At 42.8% G+C, this 20,714-nt stretch overlaps 1 long non-coding RNA gene across 1 annotated transcript in view; it reads right to left on the bottom strand.

The window, feature by feature from the left end:
- Positions 1–7,052: 7,052 nt before the first annotated feature.
- Positions 7,053–20,714, bottom strand: part of LOC135947053 (uncharacterized) — a 145,858-nt gene continuing 132,196 nt past the window's right edge. The window contains exons 7-8 of the long non-coding RNA XR_010575578.1: positions 7,783–7,834; positions 7,053–7,566 (exon numbers count right to left, since the gene is read on the bottom strand). This is a non-coding gene — a long non-coding RNA (uncharacterized LOC135947053). The remainder of the gene's footprint in view (positions 7,567–7,782; positions 7,835–20,714) is intronic.

Below are 20,714 nucleotides of genomic sequence, written 5' to 3'. Positions count from 1 at the left end.
TTCCGACCCTGCGGATCAGCTTAAATCCGGCTTTACTCACAATCTGGAAATAATTGGTTGTCGAACTGTCCGTAAACAACCTTTTTGAAAGCCTAGACAAACAAGTGTGTTATCTTTTCCATCAAATCAAGATACCAAAATCCGTACGCGCCCCTCAACAACATGTGGAATGCAGCCCTTGGCGTCGGAGCGTACACACACACGGGCAATAAATCAATCAATCATTAAAGGATGCAAATCAAAAGGCATTAGCATATTGAAAGATGCATCGGCCGGCCTCTTTGGCTGCGCAAAAAAGCATCTCGGGAAGCATGCACACCGCGCGGCGCATGCAGATCCATCAGGAAAAGTCGGCGCGGCGCGTCACGTTTATATTTGATACATGTTCACAAGTTGGCAAGGGAATAATAAGATTGATGTTGCAGCATGCACGCTTCTTGTTCCATTAGGGAGCGCCCGGGGAAAGAGAATCGCGAGACAAAGACGACAAATCAAGTTGCTGTTGCGCCGCTGTCGTTGATAATTACGCCGCCAGCCAGCCAGCCAACAGCCAACGTGCTCGGCGCGCGTGTTTGTCAAAGGCACAGGCCGATCCGATTGAATTAATTAATTAATTATTTGGAGCACTTGCTCGCTCGGTGCATCAGCGGCAAATTGGACCCATCTGCAACTCGCTCAACTGCGCCTGGCTGGCACACAACCTAATGTGCAAATAAACATCCATCCAGACTGCACATACGCACGCAGTGGAGCGTGAAATTTGGTAATTTCATCGCCAAACGGAGCCAACGAGTAAAATTGTAAAAATTGACCCTCGATGATGGTGAAGTTTCTGAGCACACTAATCGATTCTTCAGGGTCAAATTAGGTGAAGTGGATATTTTTTCCGACCAAAAGGTCCAGCGTGACGTGCGAACTTTTTTTTGGCGCCGAAACATTATTATGCGAGAACTACGCATGCGTCAGCGCTGGCTGGAGGGTCATTTTTTGGTGCCGTTTTTGCTGCCACTTTTTTCTGCATGGACAGACTTGTCACTTTTTTGTGGGCAGGGGTCACTTTTTTGTGGGCAGGGGTCACTTTTTTGTGGGCAGGGGTCACTTTTTTTCATTTTTATGTGGGCAGGGGTCACTTTTTTGTGGGGAGGGGTCACTTTTTTGTGGGCAGGGGTCACTTTTTTGTGGGCAGGGGTCAATTTTTTTGTGGGCAGGGGTCACTTTTTTGTGGGCAGGGGTCACTTTTTTGTGGGGAGGGGTCACTTTTTTGTGGGGAGGGGTCACTTTTTTGTGGGGAGGGGTCACTTTTTTGTGGGCAGGGGTCACTTTTTTGTGGGCAGGGGTCACTTTTTTGTGGGCAGGGGTCACTTTTTTGTGGGCAGGGGTCACTTTTTTGTGGGTAGGGGTCACTTTTTTGTGGGGAGGGGTCACTTTTTTGTGGGTAGGGGTCAATTTTTATGTGGGTAGGGGTCACTTTTTGTGGGCAGGGGTCACTCTTTTGTGGGCAGGGGTCACTTTTTGTGGGCAGGGGTCACTTTTTGTGGGCAGGGGTCACTTTTTTGTGGGCAGGGGTCACTTTTTTGTGGGCAGGGGTCACTTTTTTGTGGGCAGGGGTCACTTTTTTGTGGGGAGGGGTCACTTTTTTGTGGGCAGGGGTCACTTTTTTGTGGGCAGGGGTCACTTTTTTGTGGGTAGGGGTCACTTTTTTGTGGGGAGGGGTCACTTTTTTTGAGGGGTCACTTTTTTGTGGGCAGGGGTCACTTTTTTGTGGGGAGGGGTCACTTTTTTGTGGGCAGGGGTCACTTTTTTGTGCATAGAGGTCACTTTTTTCAGCATAGGGGTCACTTTTTTCAGCACAGGGGTCACTTTTTTCAGCATAGGGGTCACTTTTTTCAGCACAGGGGTCACATTTTGGTGCAGGGGTCACTTTTTTCAGCACAGGGGTCACATTTTTCAGCACAGGGGTCACATTTTTGGTGCAACGGGAGGGGTCATTTTTTGGGTAAAGGAGTTTTTTCTGCAAGGACGGGTCACTTTTTGGTGCAAGCACAGGGGTCAATTTTTGTGCTGCAAGCACAGGGGTCACTTTTTTTCTGCTAGCCTGGGGGTGACTTTTTGCTGCTAGCAGGAGTGTCCGTTTTGGGTGCTAAAGGGGCTGTTTTTTCCCGCAGAAACCTGATAGAGGGTCCGTTTTCGACGCTAGATTCGCCGTAAATTTGAAATCATTTCACCTCGGAAAGGAAACAAGAGAAAGACATATTATTCCCGTTAGATGCTGTAAACACGACTTTATAAAATACGCGGAACCTTTTGTGATATATATTTGACTTTGAACAGGGCACACGTTTCGTGTCACGAGGATGCACTTGCATGCGTTGTATATTATCTAGTTTGCAATGACTATATCGCTTTCTTTCTGATTCAATCACGTTGCACTCGTCGTATTCACTGCGGGTTGAATGTGCCAATTTAATTCATGCCACTCGCACGGCGATGTGTTGAATAATGCAGGCCGGAAAACGGGTGATTCGAGGAAATTTGCAAATCACCTAGATGAATGCACGTTGCAAATAAATTTCGATCAATTTTTTATGAATCTGTCATTGGAAAGTTTTCTTAGAGCATCGCCTTTGTGATTAAAAAGTTGACGCGTTTCCTGCCAACGATGAGTGAGTGACTGCTTAGCATTTCAGTGTCACATGCAAATGTCAAAAAGCAGGAGTTGGTGTGCACGACGCAGAAATAAACACACACACATACACAGTGCATTGTTGCCTGCGAGTTTGTAGCACATTCATCAGTCTTATCCTGAGTGACAGTTGGACGCGAGAGCGCTCGTTTCAAAAGTTCATTAATAAATGCATCTGATCTACATGCTGCACCTACACCAGTGCACTACTTATTTTCATGTCAGCTGCTTTGGTTTTATATAAATCAAGCGCGCGTAATGTAGTTTTTAATTAATTATGATAGAGCCTTGTGGTGTCATTGTTCTGGTTGCATATCCAATATCTAGTTCATAAAGTTGTAAACATGCTGAATTATTTTAGACATTCCTTTGAGAATAGTCCCATTTTATTTGTTCCTGCTAATTTCGGCTGTCAGGGAATAATCAAAATCGAATTAATTACAAAAATTACGACATTATTTAATTTTTCTGAGAATGTTTTATGAATTCGTATCTATCATAAAGTTCATGTTGCAATTTGTGTAAATTTTACCCCATGACCTAGCCCGGTGGCTCGCCTTTTTCAGGCATTCTCAGCTGCAGGTTGGTTTGGTGACTCGAAATGCTGAAATAGCTCAATAGACCAACTCGCCACTTGCTGGTTTTCGCACCTTTCCAGCAGCTTTAGGGACAAATGTCTGGCGTTTAAATAAAATACCTCAGTGCTATTGACAGCCGAAACTTGTAGTCAAATATAAATGACGCGGAGTATCTAATTTCTTCAAAGAAATTTAATACTCTATAAATAAACGTAAACATTTCGCTATTTACAGCGTCTTGTCAAAAAGTCAAACACCCTTGCTCTTGTCATAAATCTACATTTTTGTTATTCTTTTAAGTACACACATCTTGTGCATGTCGAATTGGCTTAGCCCGGTCGTTTACAATAAAATTTTCCTTAAAAATATCCATCTGGACATCACGGCTTCTCACGGTAATTCAAATTTCAAAATAAATGAATTTCTTTTAGCTCTCAAAGCTGGTGTTTTTATTTCCCTGGTTGCCAAGGATAATTTATCATTGCATAAGTATTGAGTTCATTTATTTTTGGGTTTCCTTCCATTTAATTACCTATTTTATAGCTTTTATATTACAAATATCAAATTGGCTTTAAAGATAATATTTTAAAGAGCGGAGTTGACAAGATTTCATCTTTCGTTTTCCTATAATTTTTCTGCTATAATTGGAGTAGCCACTGCAAAATCAATATTTAAATTAAAATTCCTTTCCTTTCATTTTTGAGTAGTCACGAAATTTGTTTAAAACAACAAATTATGCAAATGAATAATTTTTGTTTGTATTTGTACGATAATTATTTATCTATATGCGATCTCACTCGGTCCAGTTGTTCAAAATAGAGTTATCTGGGTTAATGCAGCTACTTAAAATTTTAAAGCACTGCTTTGAACATGTTTGATCCTTTGTGTCACGTCAGGCGGAGGGCAGCTCGCGCTGAAAGGCTCAGAGCAGACCCAGTAGTAGAAAACCAATTTCACGTCAGTGCGATCTCTCAACGGGAGCTTAGCCTCCTCTTTTGAGTTGGCGCATGCATTGTCGTCGTCGTCGGCGGCGTCGACTGCTCTCTCGCGCGTGTTTTTGTGACTCCTCGTGTGTCGTGAACACACACTATGAAGTCCTCCAGAGTAGAGCGCTGTCAGAGCATGAATAATTTTGCCAGTATACGTCAGCGTCACTAATGCACTTTATTGATTATTCGCCACTTTCTGGGAAACTGCATGCTGCGCGCTCGCTGAGCGTTGTTTGCCGGCCAAGTTAATGCCGCTCCGCCGTAGATGCAAACCAACATTGTGTGTGTGTCCCGCGCACAGGTAGCAGCTATAGACGAGATGGAGTAGGCGTCCGCCGCCTCGTGTGTGCACCGCGCGCTCGTCTCTATTATTCAGGCCGCCTCCTGTGTGTGTGTTGGTGTGTTGGTTCGTTCGCGAGAGAGTGTGCACATTATGCAGAGTGCGGCGCCGAGTGATTAATTATGAATTACCAACAAGCAACCTGCCGTTCGGCACAAAACATGATGTATTGAATTGAAACTCTCCGACAAGCATATAAGAATAAAGCAGCAGACGCCGAGATGCACTTCTATTATTATTATTATAATACGCGCGCACCTCCAACGAGCCTGCACTGCACCGCACCGCACGGCACACGTACTTGTAATCATTGTGTGTGTGTCCGTCATAATAATAATAATACTGCGCTACACTCCAAATGTTGCCACACTTTATCGATGTACGCCGCTTTGTTGACGCCGGGTCAATCACCCTGTATATAGAAGCGTTTTTGCTTTAATGAGGTGAAGAATGCAGTTGTGCAAATGCAAACCTCGGCTACATAGGCGCACTTCAAATTTCTCTGATGTGGTATTTAGCGTGTTTGGTGTCAGAGCAAATACCCGTGCAACCGATATGTTATGATATAAACTCTGAAATTCGGATCGTGTTTCAAATCGGGCTTCACAAAGTTTTGAAGTGCATAGCGGAAGATAATAAGGGATAGATTAACTTTGTCTATAAGCGCTCTCAGCTTTCCTTTTGTAGCGTAATTTCGTAAATATAATATACTTGCTGACAACAAGAATTGACGACGCCTGTTATCAATTGGCTATAGTTCCTCTCTTTCCAATTGGAGGTCCGCAAAATTTGGCTGGTTTGGAAGTGAACAAACGGTTCCTTTGACAATTTTTTGGATCAGCGGGGGCCAGATGTGCGATAAAATTGGATCCCACTGCGCAGATCCAAGATGTGGGAAACAAAAAGCTCTCTTTGGATTGCCGTACGAGTGTCAAGAGTTTACTTTTACGATCCAAAAGGCACAATTAGTATTTTGTCAATTAAATTAATTAATTTCTCCACCATACGTCGCACGAATCTGGCTCCCGCTGATTTAGATGAATTTGTAACAGTGTGCTAAACAATTAGAATAATGAAAATCAGCACTGACATGTAAATTGTTAAATCAGATATGTAATTTTTTCATTGTTTTAATTCTGATTGGACACTGGCAGCCATTTTTGTAGCCAATTTTGATCTTGTAATTATTACTAACTCTAAAAATCAATAAATTACGGCTAATATTCCTAAATTCCTCTCGCAAAAAGAAAACAACCGTCAAGATCCAAGTAACATTGAAAAATTACATATTAAAATTTATCCAATTTACAAGTTCTTGACAAAAAATTCTCATTATTAAAATTTCTGACACATTGATAAAACATCAACAAACGTTCCTCCATTTTCACCGTCGAAGGTGCGATTTTCCCTCTAAAATTTGGATTATTTCATTCACAATCTTCATGAAACAAAGTGGATACTGGGCGACAATTTAAAATTAATTGAATTTTTGGAAGCAATGAGCAGTAAATCGATAAACAATTTGTTCTAAAATTTGCAACAGTAAAAAATTCAAATTTTTCAAATATTCTCCAATATTTCCAGCGCTTGACCATATTTTCTTGGCGGATTTTGATTCCTCTCGTCGAGAAACCTTTTAGGGAAACTCTTTTTTGTGAAATAAATTCAGATTTCAAGTAGGGGGACAGTCCTCGCCATTTGAAAAGCATGCTAGCCACTTTTCTCAAACATTTTCAGGTCAATTTTGGCCTCAACTGAATCCTAAGGGATGAGTTCATGCATTTTCCAGGCTCTTGCAGTAAATCGATCCTCTTTGAGATGTAACAACTCTGAAATCCTGAGCCTTGTTGTATACAATGCGTTTTTGCTGCGTGCACTTTCCGTCATCAGTTTTCTCTCCATCTCCGAAAGGATTTGAGCCTATTTAAAAATGCATAATAAATAAGCAGCACTTCCAAACCTGTTGCACAAATTATTTTCGCCCATGCCCGTCACAAGAGCCGCAGGTATAAAAGGCTCAAAGCAGCTTATGACTTATGCAACCGGCTCGACGTGGAAATCTCGAGTGCACAGGGTTGCATAACACGAAAAAGCTCACTCAGAAAGTTGTGCTAAATCTACCTTTTCCGCTGCTGCACTGTCGGCCAGTCGACAACACGAAGAGAGGTCGTCAGCACGGATTTCAAACGATTCTATTTTTTATTATTTTTCCTCCGCATTTTCGTCCTTTATCCCCGATCGAATAAATAAAAAAATTGTGAACGCGACGACTGCAGAGAGCGAAACACACCCATCATCGTAAATCTCGTTAGATTGCCGCCTCATTTATATTCCCGCACAATGACTATAATAAAAAAATAGCACGCGGCGGGCCGGCGAGCAGGAAACTTCTTTTCTTGTGCTGCTCTCGAGTCCAAGGTGAACGAAGGGTATCGCGGCGGCCGCGGTCGCAGCGAACATAAATGCAATTCATCAGGCATGCAAAAATCTCGGCGCGGAGATCTTCGGCGGGCTGGCTTGATTGATACGGCGGCAGGCAATAAATCGCCGTCCGTCAAGCAATGGGTGCCGCGCGCCGAGCGCGTTTTGCGTTGGCTCCGCGCGCGCAAATGAGTGAACACCGGCTTTTTGTTACCCTCCTCGTCGTATACAGTGCATTATGCACACCACAAGCAGGCGGCGGCCTGCCTGCTGTTGCAACACACACACACGCATACATGCAGCCAAAGAAAGGTGATTAATCATCATCAAGACCACGTGACTCGACACAAAAGGGTTGGACATGACAGCAGCGAGCGGACCAGGGACGTTAAACCGTGCAGACTTAGTCACTCACCTCGCGCGCTGCTCCGCTTCTCTCTCTCGTTCTCGGATGCCTGCATCAATGTCAGCCGCTGTCCGAGACGATGACTGGTGCGGGAACGGCCTGTGGGTGCGCGCAAAACTCTGCCGAGCTTCGATCTTCTGTCAGTTCCACTGCAAAACCGAGGAACTTTGAGAGTTTCTATTTGAGCAACAGGCAAACTAGCTTTGGCTTTACTTGAATTCAATTTCGAAGTCAGATTAACAATTTTAAATTTTCCAATTTTGTTGATTTTTTAATTTAGTCAAATGTACAAATAAATTAATACGTCTCACGATTAATTATTTTTTTTGCAAATTTGGAATAACATGTAAATTTCTGCCTTTTACCTATTTAGAAAGGGCTTCAGCATCCCTCCTGGAAGGCCACAGTGGTCCAAATCTAGGAACAATAATTTTATTTTCAAAATTGGTAATTAAAATAAAATAAAAACGTGAATCAAATTGTTGCTGATATTTGTTTTATTTCCAAATATCCTTTTTCAATCTTTTGAGCCCAGAGAGCAACTTAAAGAGTGCTCCTTTGCTAACAGACACATTTAAGCTTCAGTTTAAAAAAAAAACTGTTGTCAAACAGTGCATAAAACAAATAAACTCTGAAAACGTAATTAAGTTTTCACCTTGAGTCGTGAAATTAATTCCACAGTGATAATTTACGTTTATATTTATTTTTTAACATTTTTTAAATTCTAAATCCTCAGAAAATAAGCGCATTTCTGGTGTTGGCACCTGTCCAAAAATATGAGGACATATATAATAGGCAGTTTCTCGACATTGGTGCTACACAGGTTGCATACTTGTGAATCTATGCGATGCATGCTTTAAAGAGTTCACTCTCACTCTCACGACTACTTCTCCTTTAAGCAGAAATATTTTGTTTTAAATAAATAAATGAAAATTGCAATCAATAGAATTTGTGCGAACCCACACGGAACTGATAACATTCTTTTTATTCGCGTGAAAGGAATGGTTCTACGTGTAGTGTAGAGAGAATGCAATGATGCATCGAGAGCTGATCCGGCGTCGAGCAAAAAAGGAGCGAGCTGAAAAAGTTTTTGCACTCGCCGCACAATACAAATGGTCATCAAGAGAGGAATGTGTTGCAATATTTCCTTGAAGTTTCAAAGGCAAGGAGAGGCACTTCATTTGTAAAGAGATAAGACACGCGGACGCCGAGAGGTAAAGACCATGCGCTAATGAAAATCTTCTCGAAAAGGAGAACTAATTGGAGCCGAAGGAATTTTTCCTTCCAAAGAAGCGCAGTTTGAGGCAGCTAGCGACGCTCGCACACTGATGCATCTCAATTATCCGGCACGATGAAAAATTCCATAATGGAATTAAGCCGAGTGTAAACACGTGTAGCGTGTCATTATTAAAATGAATAACGTCGCTTGACGAAGGCAAAATAAATTGTGACAGCAGCCATGGAAAAATTACAACAATTTAATAAATTATCTCGGCGAAGGCGCTGACAGTCATACGGGAAACACCTGATGACACTTTAATTGCCGCCAATGACAATACAACGCGAGTGACCTGCAGATTGCTATCAGGCGTTGCCCTGCGCGCGTGCATTTTTCCGATTTAACCGATTCCCTTTGAAACTCGAGCAAACACAAATGCGATGCACGAGCGTGGGCCCGACGTGTGTGTGTGTTTGCTCGGCGCCCACTCGCTCCGTGCATTTGCAATCAAACGCACTCCGCTGATGCTGGAGCTGCGCGCGGCTCAATAATTAATTAGCAAAAAACGGGCACCGGTGCCATGTAAAGGAGCTCGTCGGCGGCGGCCAATATCACCGGCGTAAATTGCCTGGCAGTCATTAATATCATAGACAGAAGATCAATCACAAACAGCTCGCTGGGCCGCGCGAGAATGCCCCGCGCGCGGGCTGCACGGTGGCGCCGATCCGCGCGCGCACACACAAAGGACGATCGCGAGCATAGAGAGTTTCACTCCTTTGAGCTGCGCTGCGCTGCGCGATGATAAATGATAAAAAGTGACGCTTGATTGATTGGGGTTGGTGCATGAATAATTCGCAGCGATGCAGAGCGCGCACAGCTTCTTGCGAAATGCGGCAGGCACGCTCTTTGCCTAATGCATTTAGGTTCGATGACATGCCCCCTGTCGAGCCAACGCGCAGTGGCGCACACAGTTCTTGAACAACTAATTATTTACCGTTTTTTTTTTTTAAAAAAAACTGTACAACAGGAAAGGATTTTCTTCAAGAAGGAAGTTCACAGAAAATAAATGAAAAATCACCGGGGGCCAGCTTGCGATCTGTGTTGGTTCCCGCCGGTCAGAAGTTAATATGGCGTCGAAATAATGGAGACAGTCTAGCGGCCAATCAGAAGCGTCGAAAAAGAGGCGTGCCGACCAAATAATTTAATTCCCGCGTATTTTGCTACATTTCCATTAGCCTGATGTGTCATTTTAAAGGTCGATTCGCCAATTACCAGGGTAATCAGCTGGTATACTAAAGGAATCTAATGTATAATTTTCAATGTAAATAAAAAACTTAACTAAATTGTACCTCAAATATTTTTTTGTATATTTGCTAAATGGCGCGGATGTGTCGCTTGATGTTTTTAAGTATTTTCCATTCATTTAATTGAATTATAGACTAATCAAATTAATAAAAAAATCCCCAGAGAAGAATATTGGTCACGAATGAAGAAATTTGTGCGCTTGGCGAGTTTCCAGTTGCGCCACTGCTGCGAATTGGTCGATTTTGAACTGAGCACCGTGTCGGGCGGGCGGTTGTCAGCGCAGCGTCAGTATTTGCAAAACAGGGAGGACACACGGAGAGTGCCATTGAGGTAGGTCATCAACATCGGCCGACAAAGAGAGCCGCTAATGTGCGTGGCGGCGGCGGCGGCGGCAACGGCGGGTGCTGTGAGCTGTTTTCGTGAGTGCGCTCGCTCGCTCGCTCGGCACGTAGGGCCTTTCGTCTCTCTCTCTCTCTCTCTCATTGTGTCTGTGAATATATACACACACACACACACACACACACAATACAGCTCGCTAATGCTCTCATTATTTTTATTTTCCACCGTCGCTCGCTCGGTGGCTATCAGATCGAGATTTCCATTTCCTGATGTTGCCACACGCGCGCGCAGTGCCGCTGCACCGCCGGCCTGATAATTCATCAAATTGCACCTGGGGAAACGGTGAAAAATTCATTTTATCAAAATAATGCATTGCGGGCGGCGTGCGCTGACGGATAGCTTGTCATGCACGCCGCCGTTCGCTCACTCGCCCGCGCCCGCCGGTTGCCAAGGTTGGGCAACGCACCGCCGCGTGTGCAATATGCTAGAACGTATAACGAGGGTAGGTAATTATTCGACCGATGATAATTCCGCGCACGCGAAGTGACGTTTAATTCCGATTTAATCGCGGCTTAATTTTGATTTGGAGCGCGGCAAATGATGCAACGCAAAATCCACTCGTGCTTTAAAACATGCAGCCCGACGAGAGTTGTCAGAAGGGCTTACGTTTCCATTCTGAGAAAGGTGTACACAACACACAAACATAAACGCTTGATTCGCATCTTCAATCACAACGAGTCACGAAAGACAGACGCCTAGATTGACCTGGGCGAATTAATTATAAGATGGTAAATAATAAAAGCTGCGCATCATTTTAAAGATCGTCTTTGACGAAGTTTCTGCGCTCACCAATCGATTCTTGAGGGTCGAATTAGTTAAAATGGATATTTTTCCGATCAAAAAGTGCAGCGCAACGTGCGGAACTTTTTTCCCGCCAAAACAATATGAATGCGAGAACTGCGCATGCGTCCGAGCTGACGAAGAAGTCAATCTCTCTGCAATAGCTCAAACCAGCTCTGACGCATGCGCAGATCATATTGTTTTGGCGGGAAAAAAGTTCGCACATTTCGCTGGACCTTTTGGCCGAAAAAAATATCCACTTTACCTAATTCGACCCTCAGGAATCGATTGGTGGGCTCAGAAACTGCGTAAAAGACGGTCTTCAATAAAGAATTTTCTCACCAAGAGAAAAAGCTTCATCGTCAACAGTGCGCGAAAGATTTATTCAAGCTATTGAGATGAAAAACCGAACGACATCACTCTGCTTAATCAATACTTTAGATCATGATGGACAGAAGGCCAAGAAAACGATTTAAAATGCATCACAGTGATCGACATTATCCCATACAAGTGACGTTTGAATAACGTCAACAACAATTTATGCGACCTTTTTTAAATTAACTTTGGATACAATTTATCCCATGAGGTTAATAAATTGACCTGTTTGAAACATCCTTTGCAACCAAAGCAAAGCCTAATTTGATGCAAAGTAGCGATAATAATAATTATGTGTAGCTTTACAGACCAAAGATTAGAATATCCGCTCTGAAAAATTGCGATCGGCATCAACAATTGCGGCAAAGAACGCGTTCTTAATCCAGCCAAGAAGAACATTAAGATGCGGGGAGATATCACACGCGAAATCACAGAGTGCGGTTGTGTACGTGTCTCTAATTATTTTCACCACAATGCACGACGACGGATGAGTAACAGCTGAAGGGTCGCCTCCGTCGACCTTCCCACCGGAGAGTTGTCACTTCCTGCTGCTGCAGACGAATTAAAAGATAATTCTCGAGATAAAAATGCGCATTTATGACGAATGTGATGCAAGTGCGAGGGAAAATTCAGCGAAAATGATTTAAATGATAATGCATAATCTGCATCGCATATAAAGTATAATTAGCCGGCTACGCGTCTCGCCAGCTGCTAATTGTGCGAATGTGCGGTAAACGAGATGCATCAGACCTGCAAATCTCACACCCTCGTCTACTTTCCTCACTATTTTTACTTGCGCGCACGGTCATTAGCCGGCTCCTTTGCCGCCTCGCTCTCGGAATCTTTTCTTTTGAATCGTGAGAGGTGCAGGGGCAAGAAAAGGGTAATTGAGCGTACGTAGGGTGTGTGTGCCGGCGCGCGTCCCTCTCTGCATACACAGAGGGTGCTGGATGGCTGGCTGACTGGTGGGTACTCGGCTCGCTCTCTCTCTCTGCAGACCCAGCAGCTCTTCGCTCTTCTTGTGTTTTTAAAAGCTGCTACATTAAAGGCACAAGCCAGCAGTAGTAGTTTCTTGCCTTACTTTTATGCGCATGAAATATTCAAATAATGTAGTCTGTTCGTCGGACGCTTGCTTGCTTGCTCGCTTTATTCCGGCTTGGGGAGAGAAGAATACCCTGCTTTCAGGAGGATATTAAAATGCTGGAGAATATGGCCGGAGCCGAGAGCAGCGCAGTGGAGAGAGAAAAAAATGAAAATTTAATAAAGTGACTCCGAGTATTTTAGCATGCATATATATGCGTTGCGAGGGCGGAGGAAATGTGTGTGTGCGAGTTTCATTTCAGTGTGTCTGCCCGGCCGGCTGCCAAGTTTGCAAACGCTCGACGTGTGGGCGGGCGGCCGAGCATCCCGCTTAAAGCTGTCATGATGGCAGATTAGGCTGATTGACAATTTTATATTGGAATTCACTGCAGCCCAGGTTTTAATGTGCTTTCATTCAGACCAACACGAATGCCGCTGAAAAGCTTCAATGATGACCATTTTGCAATGCTGCTGTTAAAATTAAAATACGGAGAAATCCTTTTCATAGCTTTGAACGCAATATAAGCCCGTCCAATGCTAATTTTGTGCCACTACGAGTTGATTTCCAATGAAGGACTAATGATAAAAACAGGCCATTAGACCTATTGAGCGATCTATGGCTCCAAGTCAATGAGGAACTAATTTGCGAGGGTATTAAAGATGCTCTTCACATTGCTCCCTCATTAACCGGCAGTGTGCTCATTTTCGCCGCAGATAAGATCGCAAACACACCCCTGCTCCGGCGCAATGAAGAGAATTTAACTCGTTTTTTTTCTCACCTGCCATAAGCCCAAATGAGTTATGTTGAATTGAAGAGGAGCAGATTTATATAAATTTTCGCTTGCGTGTTTCAAGGCCAGGCCCACACACCGTGCAGTAAGTATGATGAGCCGAGTACAAATATGGTTGCTTTTGATATTCTGCCAGCGATTTTTCATTTTCATATACACTCGTACGCAGGCCGCATAACATTAATATAAAATGCGGCGCGTTTGATTCGCCTTTGAGACTTTTGTGAGCATTTTTTTCGTGTCTTGGCGGCGCCTACCGCAACAAAAATTGTGTGAGGTCGGTCGCCACGATTTTTTCCTTGGAGAAGCCGTGCAAGTTGATGAGCTCTGATTTCTCCGCGTCAACCTTCGCGCACCGCACACCACCTGCGTGTTTTGGAACGAGGAAAGACTTTTGGCGACCTTTTCACCAAAGGCTGTTTTATATCTGAAAATGTGTAACACGAACGTGGCATTGCATGCTCGTTATCAAGTCGCCATGAAAGTGGAAACCTGCTATCATCAGGGCAGTTGTTCTTGTTGATGAACGCCCAAGCGACACGTCAAAAGTCAAAAAAATGCTGCAAAATAATCCAAAAATATAAATATATAGTCTAGAAATCATAATTTGCTCTACCAATAATTTACAATTAGTTTATAGTAATTCTGTAAGAAGTACATCACCAAAAAATGTTTTCCAATCATATAAATACGCATAGAATTCCATTAGCTCAATAAGAATCCACACACTGTGACGTACATACTATTTCAGCAAACATAAAATAAATAGTAGAATAAAACAGGTAATTAAATCAAGTGTAAAACCAATAATAAACAAAATTCATTACTAAATGCGTGCAATAAAAAATTAAAAAGGTTTTTTTTAACTTCCATTTAAACAGTTGTTACTTATACAGATATAAAATAATTTTATGAGTAACTTGGTTTCGTCCAAAATTGAATGTAGTTGTTTGACAAGCGCCGATTTTTTATTCCTTTAACGTACAAATTGTCAAAAAAAAAAAAATGAAGAGAGGAGATTAGACAGTTTAACAAATTTAATTTTGATGTACATCGGCTGAATTTTTCATCCTATTTTATTTCTAGTCTAAACTTCATCAGGTTTTTGTCATATGAGTAAAGAAATAAAAATAAACTGAATTGAATATGCAGAGAAATCCAAGTCCTGTTTCCTATTTTTTTTTCAGAGCGATTCAAAGTCGTGAGAGCTTTTGATCAAGTTTCTCAAAACCTTCTAATCAATAATAAATAAATGGAAGCATATTTAAGAGCAGTATTTCAACGTCATTCTTTCGGTTCGCCAAATTTGCAATGGGAAAAATGCACCACTGTTTTTTTTGCGCAAAAAAAGCTGGAAAAACCAAACAGTTTTGGATTTCTCCGCTTTTTTCCGAATTTAACCCCGAAAAGGTCACATTTCGCGCCAAAAAAGGTCAGAAATTTTGGAAAATTACAATTATTGTTAGAGTTTTTGGTCTTTTGGTGAAACCAGTGGCATTTTTACTGATTTTAAAAATCCCTATTTTTGGTCATCCATCATGATAATTTTTAATTTTCAATAAAAATGCGCAAAATTGCAGAAAACCCCGCAAATAAAAGAGTTTTTTTTCCAATGCAGTGGAGTTTACCGGAAAAAATGCGGGTTTTTGCAAACTCTGAATAACAATGAGCTTTTGGCAGAAATTTCACAAGGTCAACTGTATTAATTGAAATTCTACAATCTTTAATGTAAATATAATAACTGAAAACCATTTAAAACCAATCATGGGCATGTTTTTCAGACTAAACTAATGCCCCCAATTTTGGCAATTTTAAAATAGAGCCCAGTTTGAAAAGAAAAAGTCATTAAAATAAAATTATTGCACTACATGATGTGCTTTAAAGCAATGACAAGCGAGTCTAACACCACGAGCCACGAGTTTCGCTATTTTTGTTCTCGTCCGGTCCCGAAATAGCTGCAAAACGTCGAACGCAGCACAATAGTAGTCATCGCACCTGCGTGACGTCAGGCGCGATGTGCCAAATATCGAGCGCGCGCGCCGCGGTTGGGGACTACACCAGGTGAGCGCGGCGTGGGCCAGGTCAGTGACACGGGGGCCAACTTAAAGGTGTACTGCCGCCGCCGCCGTTGCCGTTGCCGGCGCGTCCGCTCTCCAAATTCAGTAGTGTTCGGTTCGCGAGAGCGCGGCTGCGAAAGGCGGACGGCGAACGGCCAAGGTCGCGTTCCCCGAACAAAACTAATTATTTAGACTGAAATCGATTGTGTGCCTGCCGGCCGGCCGACCGACCGGCGCATTATTATCGCGCACTGCTCGTCTCTCTCGCTGCCGCCGCCGCCGGGGCGATGGCGTGACATTTTTCCTCTTTCCGGCGAATACGCCCAATTTTTGTCGTTGTTTCTGACTAAGTGCATGCATGCCGACGAGTGCATCTGCTTCGCGGGAACGGCGCCGCTTGCGAGAACCGCCCGCCGCTTTGTCTCTTTGCCTTTCGGCACACGCAACCACTATTTTTTGCCCTCTCGCTCCGATGCTTGGTTAATAGCTTAGCGCATTAAAATTTTTCATTACCCTAATGCAACCGAGTTCCTCTTAATAGTTTCTTCTGATTTAACACGCGTTTCTTTTATAGCAGATCAATATTTCTGGTATAAATTATTTAGAAAAATGATCACTTTGAAATTTAATTATTTTTTTATTAGAAATTAGAAAGATTAAAACAATGGATGGTAATTTTTTTAAATTCAAAATAAATTTCTGAGAAGTGAGTTGAATTGATAAAAGGTTTCGTTGAAGAATTTATCCAAGTGTTGTTTTTTTTCGGGTAAACGAGCGAAATATTCCTCTAAAAATGTATTGAATCAAATCAAACAACAAAATTATAACTGAAAAGTACACATATTTAAAATTCTCAGTGATTTTAGGAAATTATTTCTTTTAATAATTTTTTTTAAAGTATAAATGGATGGAAAATGATTATAATTATGTAGTTTAACTCAGCGGGGACCAGATTCGTGCGACGCGCAGTTATGGCGTCCGGTGGAGTATGGCGCGAAAAAACGGTCACGAAAATAACCAAGTTTTAGTCAATATTGTGACATAATTTGCATTACTCTTAACTAATTGTGTCTTTTTGATCGTAAAAACAAACTCATGAAACTCGTACGGCAATCCAAAGAGAGCTTTTTGTTTCCCACATTCAGACGTCATCTTGGATCTGCGCAGTGCGAACCAATTTTATCGCACATCTGGACCCCGCTGGTTTAACTGAAAATTTATTCATTTTCCATTTGTTTATGTTAAAGTCTTATTCTCTTGAACTCTTAAATAAGTAAATAAAAACCTCGACCACATTTCTTCCTGAAAGCGCAATTCGCCTGAAACTTTGCAAACTGTCAAGTGCGATGTCAAAAAGGAGTAATAAGCTTGGGGGACAACAAGTCGCAGCAAATACAAAACAAACTTGAAGAGACGGCGGAAGGAGTGACAAACATCTCACAATGAGCCTAATTAAAAGTAGCACGCCGGGCAGGATGCGCTCGTTTAATTTTGCACCAAGACACACACACTGGCGCGTTGTAAATTTTATCGTCGTGATGACCCGGCGGCCGCGTGTGCAAGAGGAAATCCAGTCACTCGACTTGTCTCAGGGGAGTTAAACGCGAATTAGAAAACGTGTCTGCTTTGCGCCGTCGTCGTCGTTCTCGAGAGCGCGGAAGACAAAAGAAGACAAGCATATTACCTCTACATTATGTATACTTTCGCGCAGGCCGGGATTGCTGCAGCACTTTTCAAGTGTAATCTATATATAAGGGCGATTAAAGTGCAATCAAACGTGCGGCAAAATACATACGTATGTATTTATGTAAGGATCCGGCTGGATAAAATACACATGCAAGCTCGCGCATTGAGCTGTTCAAAATAAGAAACGCTGTGAGCGTCAAGATGTGTATTTTATCTAACAATAAGTGACTCGCAGTCGGAGCACTTACATTTTATAAAACGCCGCGCCGTGCAACAACGAGTCTCAATCGACTAAGTATCGAAACACTAATTAGAGGGAATAATGAGTGTTATCAAAAAGCGCTTTGCAGCGCTTTATGGAAAATTGGTAATGATTGTAATTACGAGATGCACTTTGGTTTCGTCAGCACACTCTAAATTATATACAAAGAAGTGTGCAGCGCAGGGCGGAATTATTGCGACGCGCACGTTTTCTTTGAAAATCGGCCGGTGTTTTGCAGGGTAATTGCCCAATTATTCAAAAAGATCGCGCAGTTCTGGAAAGTTAAATTTTCTCGAGAAGAGGAATTAAAAATATGCATGGTTAATTGTGATTGAAGGCGGACGTCTGTGTGATATCAGCGGCTGTCGATTTATAGCCGTATCAGCGATATTTAATTGCCGTGTAAAAATTAACATAATTGAGTCAAAACGTCGGTCGAGCCGATTTATTGCCGCCTCCAATAATCGAGCAATTAACCCGGCGCGCACGTGATGCCACCAGGCGATATACCGCCGACTCGATTTTAACTCTGCTCCTTTGTGTTTTCTCGCTCTGCTTTTTTGCAGTAAATCGAGAGAGAATCCCTGGCGTAAATATATAAAGTGCGGGTAGAGATGATAATTTATATGTGGCTCATGCTCGAGATAGATTACTCGCGCGCAGGCGTTGCTCGCCATCAGGTTTACTGAATATTAAAAGCACGGTCACGACTCTTGTTCGGCAGCAAAAGGAGGCAAAAAGTAGCCGCGGACCCGCAGTGGCGGATCGCAAAGTTAAATTAAAGATGGGATCGGCGAGGTGTGCGACGAACGAACTCGCTCGCTCGCTGATGCAGTTAAAGTTTGTTCGCTCGCCGTGTAAAGTGATGGAATTTGCGAGCAGATCGGATTAAAAGTTGCTTTCCATTCCATTAGCGAAATTAAGTGAAAATGGAGCGAGTCCAAGCAAGAAGAAGAAATTGCCTATTGATGGCGCAAGCGAAATAGCCTCTTTAAGAATAAAAGTATTGGTTTCATCTCTGCGAGGGGTGGATGCTGCGGCTGACGCGAAAGACGGCAGCCGAGGTTAGTTGGCTTAAAAGTTATTACTGACATATTGTTGCTGCTCTATATATTATAAAGCGGACGATCAGTGAACTAAATAATCGAGTGTCGTTCTCGTGTGTCACTCGGCTGACGAGATGATTCGCATGAAGTGATTCGGCCTCAACTTTGAAGCTTTGAAGCGGCGGGATCGAGTTACTGTGTGTGTGTGTGTGTCGCAGGGGGCAGAACAAGTATAGTACACGTACGCAAATTGACAGGCGAAAAAGGGAACGAGATCCGCCACTGATGCAGAGGATAAAGAGTGAGAGAGAGAGAGAGAGAGAGGCAAAAGGATCTCTTCACATGTCGTTACAAATTGCAAACCGTCAACTACACGGCGTTTTCTTTTCTCTCTCTCTTTCGCTCTCCTGCCTGCACTTTTCTTCTTCTTTTTCCTTCGACGTCGCGCAGCGACGGCCTGAGAATTCAATTACACCAGCTGCGACAATAGGAGGGAATTTCTTTCTTTCTTTCTTTCTCTGCTCTTCACTGAGGGAGGGATATATAAACCTTATTTGCCTCTCGCAGCCAGTCAGGTGTGCAGCCGTAATTAAAACCGCAAACAATTCGGTCTGCATGACAAACTTGATTTTAATGGGGTGATAGCACACACGCCACAGCAGGATGCGATAACAATTTCCTCGGTGTGCACAACGAGATGGATGCTCTTTTCCAACTTGGCAAACACGATTCTAGCCGGGAAATTGAGTTGCGTTTCGCGTGTTCTTTTCATTGTTTGCTGTGTACTATTATGGCTATTTGCTTTTGTGCAGCGCGAGTGAGTGCAGCGGTGCAGCTCCAAATCGTTGCTCGGTGGAGGAGGAGGAGAGTTATGAAACGCGCGCTTTCGTTGCAAAATAGTTTATTCACATTCACGTCAAAAGGGATTTCCAGCAGCCTTGTGCAATTACCATTTTCCAATAGAGCGAGCCTTGAATGGAGCTGGGAAATTTGAATTGATCACTTTTAAATTAGAGCTCGCACACGTGTGTACGGTTTTGAAACTATTTAATGCGTTGCAAAACTCCAAAACAGAACTAATTTTCCTTTGGTTACTCGATCACAACAACGTTCTTCCATCAGAGAAAATGCTCGTCTGGAAAAACATTTGATTTTTGTTTTGTTTTTTGTATCATTTTTCTCGGCACACACAGCAGATGGGAATCCCCGCGGGCAGCGCAGGTTGCATACCCGCGTCTTGCTTTGCTTTCACAGAGTGTGCGGCTGGCTGGCTCTTCGCGTATACTTTTATTGTTATCTTGATCTGGGCTGTTGTTGTGCGCGCGCGAGTTTTTCTCCTCGGCTCTACTCGCAGCAAGCAAGCAAGCAAGCAAGCAAGACAAGGAAAGGAAGAAAGCACAGGGGCATTATGTATTCGGTTCCATCAAGACAAAGGCGGCTTTATCCTCGGCAAATTGGTTTTCCTGCAGGCGGACAGGTACATGCGGATCTGCACGTCGTTTTACTGCTCTCGCTCGGTGATATATTGGCCGGCCGCCTTTCCTGGACATAATCTCGCCAGGCAAATGATGATTCCGATTGGATATCAAATGCAAAGCTCTTGCTCTGGCTCGATTCAATTTGTTTGGAGGAAATATTTATTGCTATATTTGTATGCAAAGCAAAGATGCCGGCAAAATATTTTCAAGAGACGAAGGCAAAAGCTTTCTGTATAACGAGCTACGCTTTCTGGATTTTGATCCAATTAATAAAATCATAGCTGCTGAATAAAAGGATGCCTTTTCCCATTCATTTATAAATAAATTAACTAAAAAAATTTAAATTGTTTTTTACTTCCAACACCCAAAAAATGGAAGATTTAAGCTAGTTGAAGAATCAACTCGAGAAGGAAATTGTGAAGATAAATTTAATAGACTTGTTCTCGTTGGAAAACGACAAGTTAATTCATGTTGACCTGGTTTCGGTGACAACTGCAGCTCTAACCATTACAAAATATAAACGTTTATGCCAGATATATTTAAAATTGGACAGTACTTATTAAAGACCGTCTTTGACGAAGTTTCTGAGCACACCGATCGATTCCTGAGGGTCGAATTAGGTATAATGGATATTTTTCCATCCAAAAAGTGCAGCCTGACGTGCGCAGCATAAGTACAACTTTTTTCCCGCCAAAACTATATGAATGCGAGAAGTGCGCATGCGTCAGAGCTGATTTGAGCACTTGCAGAGACTTCTTTGTCAGATCCAGCCAGCTCTGACGCATGCGCACTTCTCGCATTCATATTGTTTTGGCGGGA

Source organism: Cloeon dipterum, chromosome 1 (assembly GCF_949628265.1).
Source record: "Cloeon dipterum chromosome 1, ieCloDipt1.1, whole genome shotgun sequence".
NCBI classification, from domain to species: Eukaryota; Metazoa; Arthropoda; class Insecta; order Ephemeroptera; family Baetidae; genus Cloeon; species Cloeon dipterum.
Note: the sequence above shows the minus strand (reverse complement) of the source record. Positions and strands in the feature narration are given on the sequence as shown.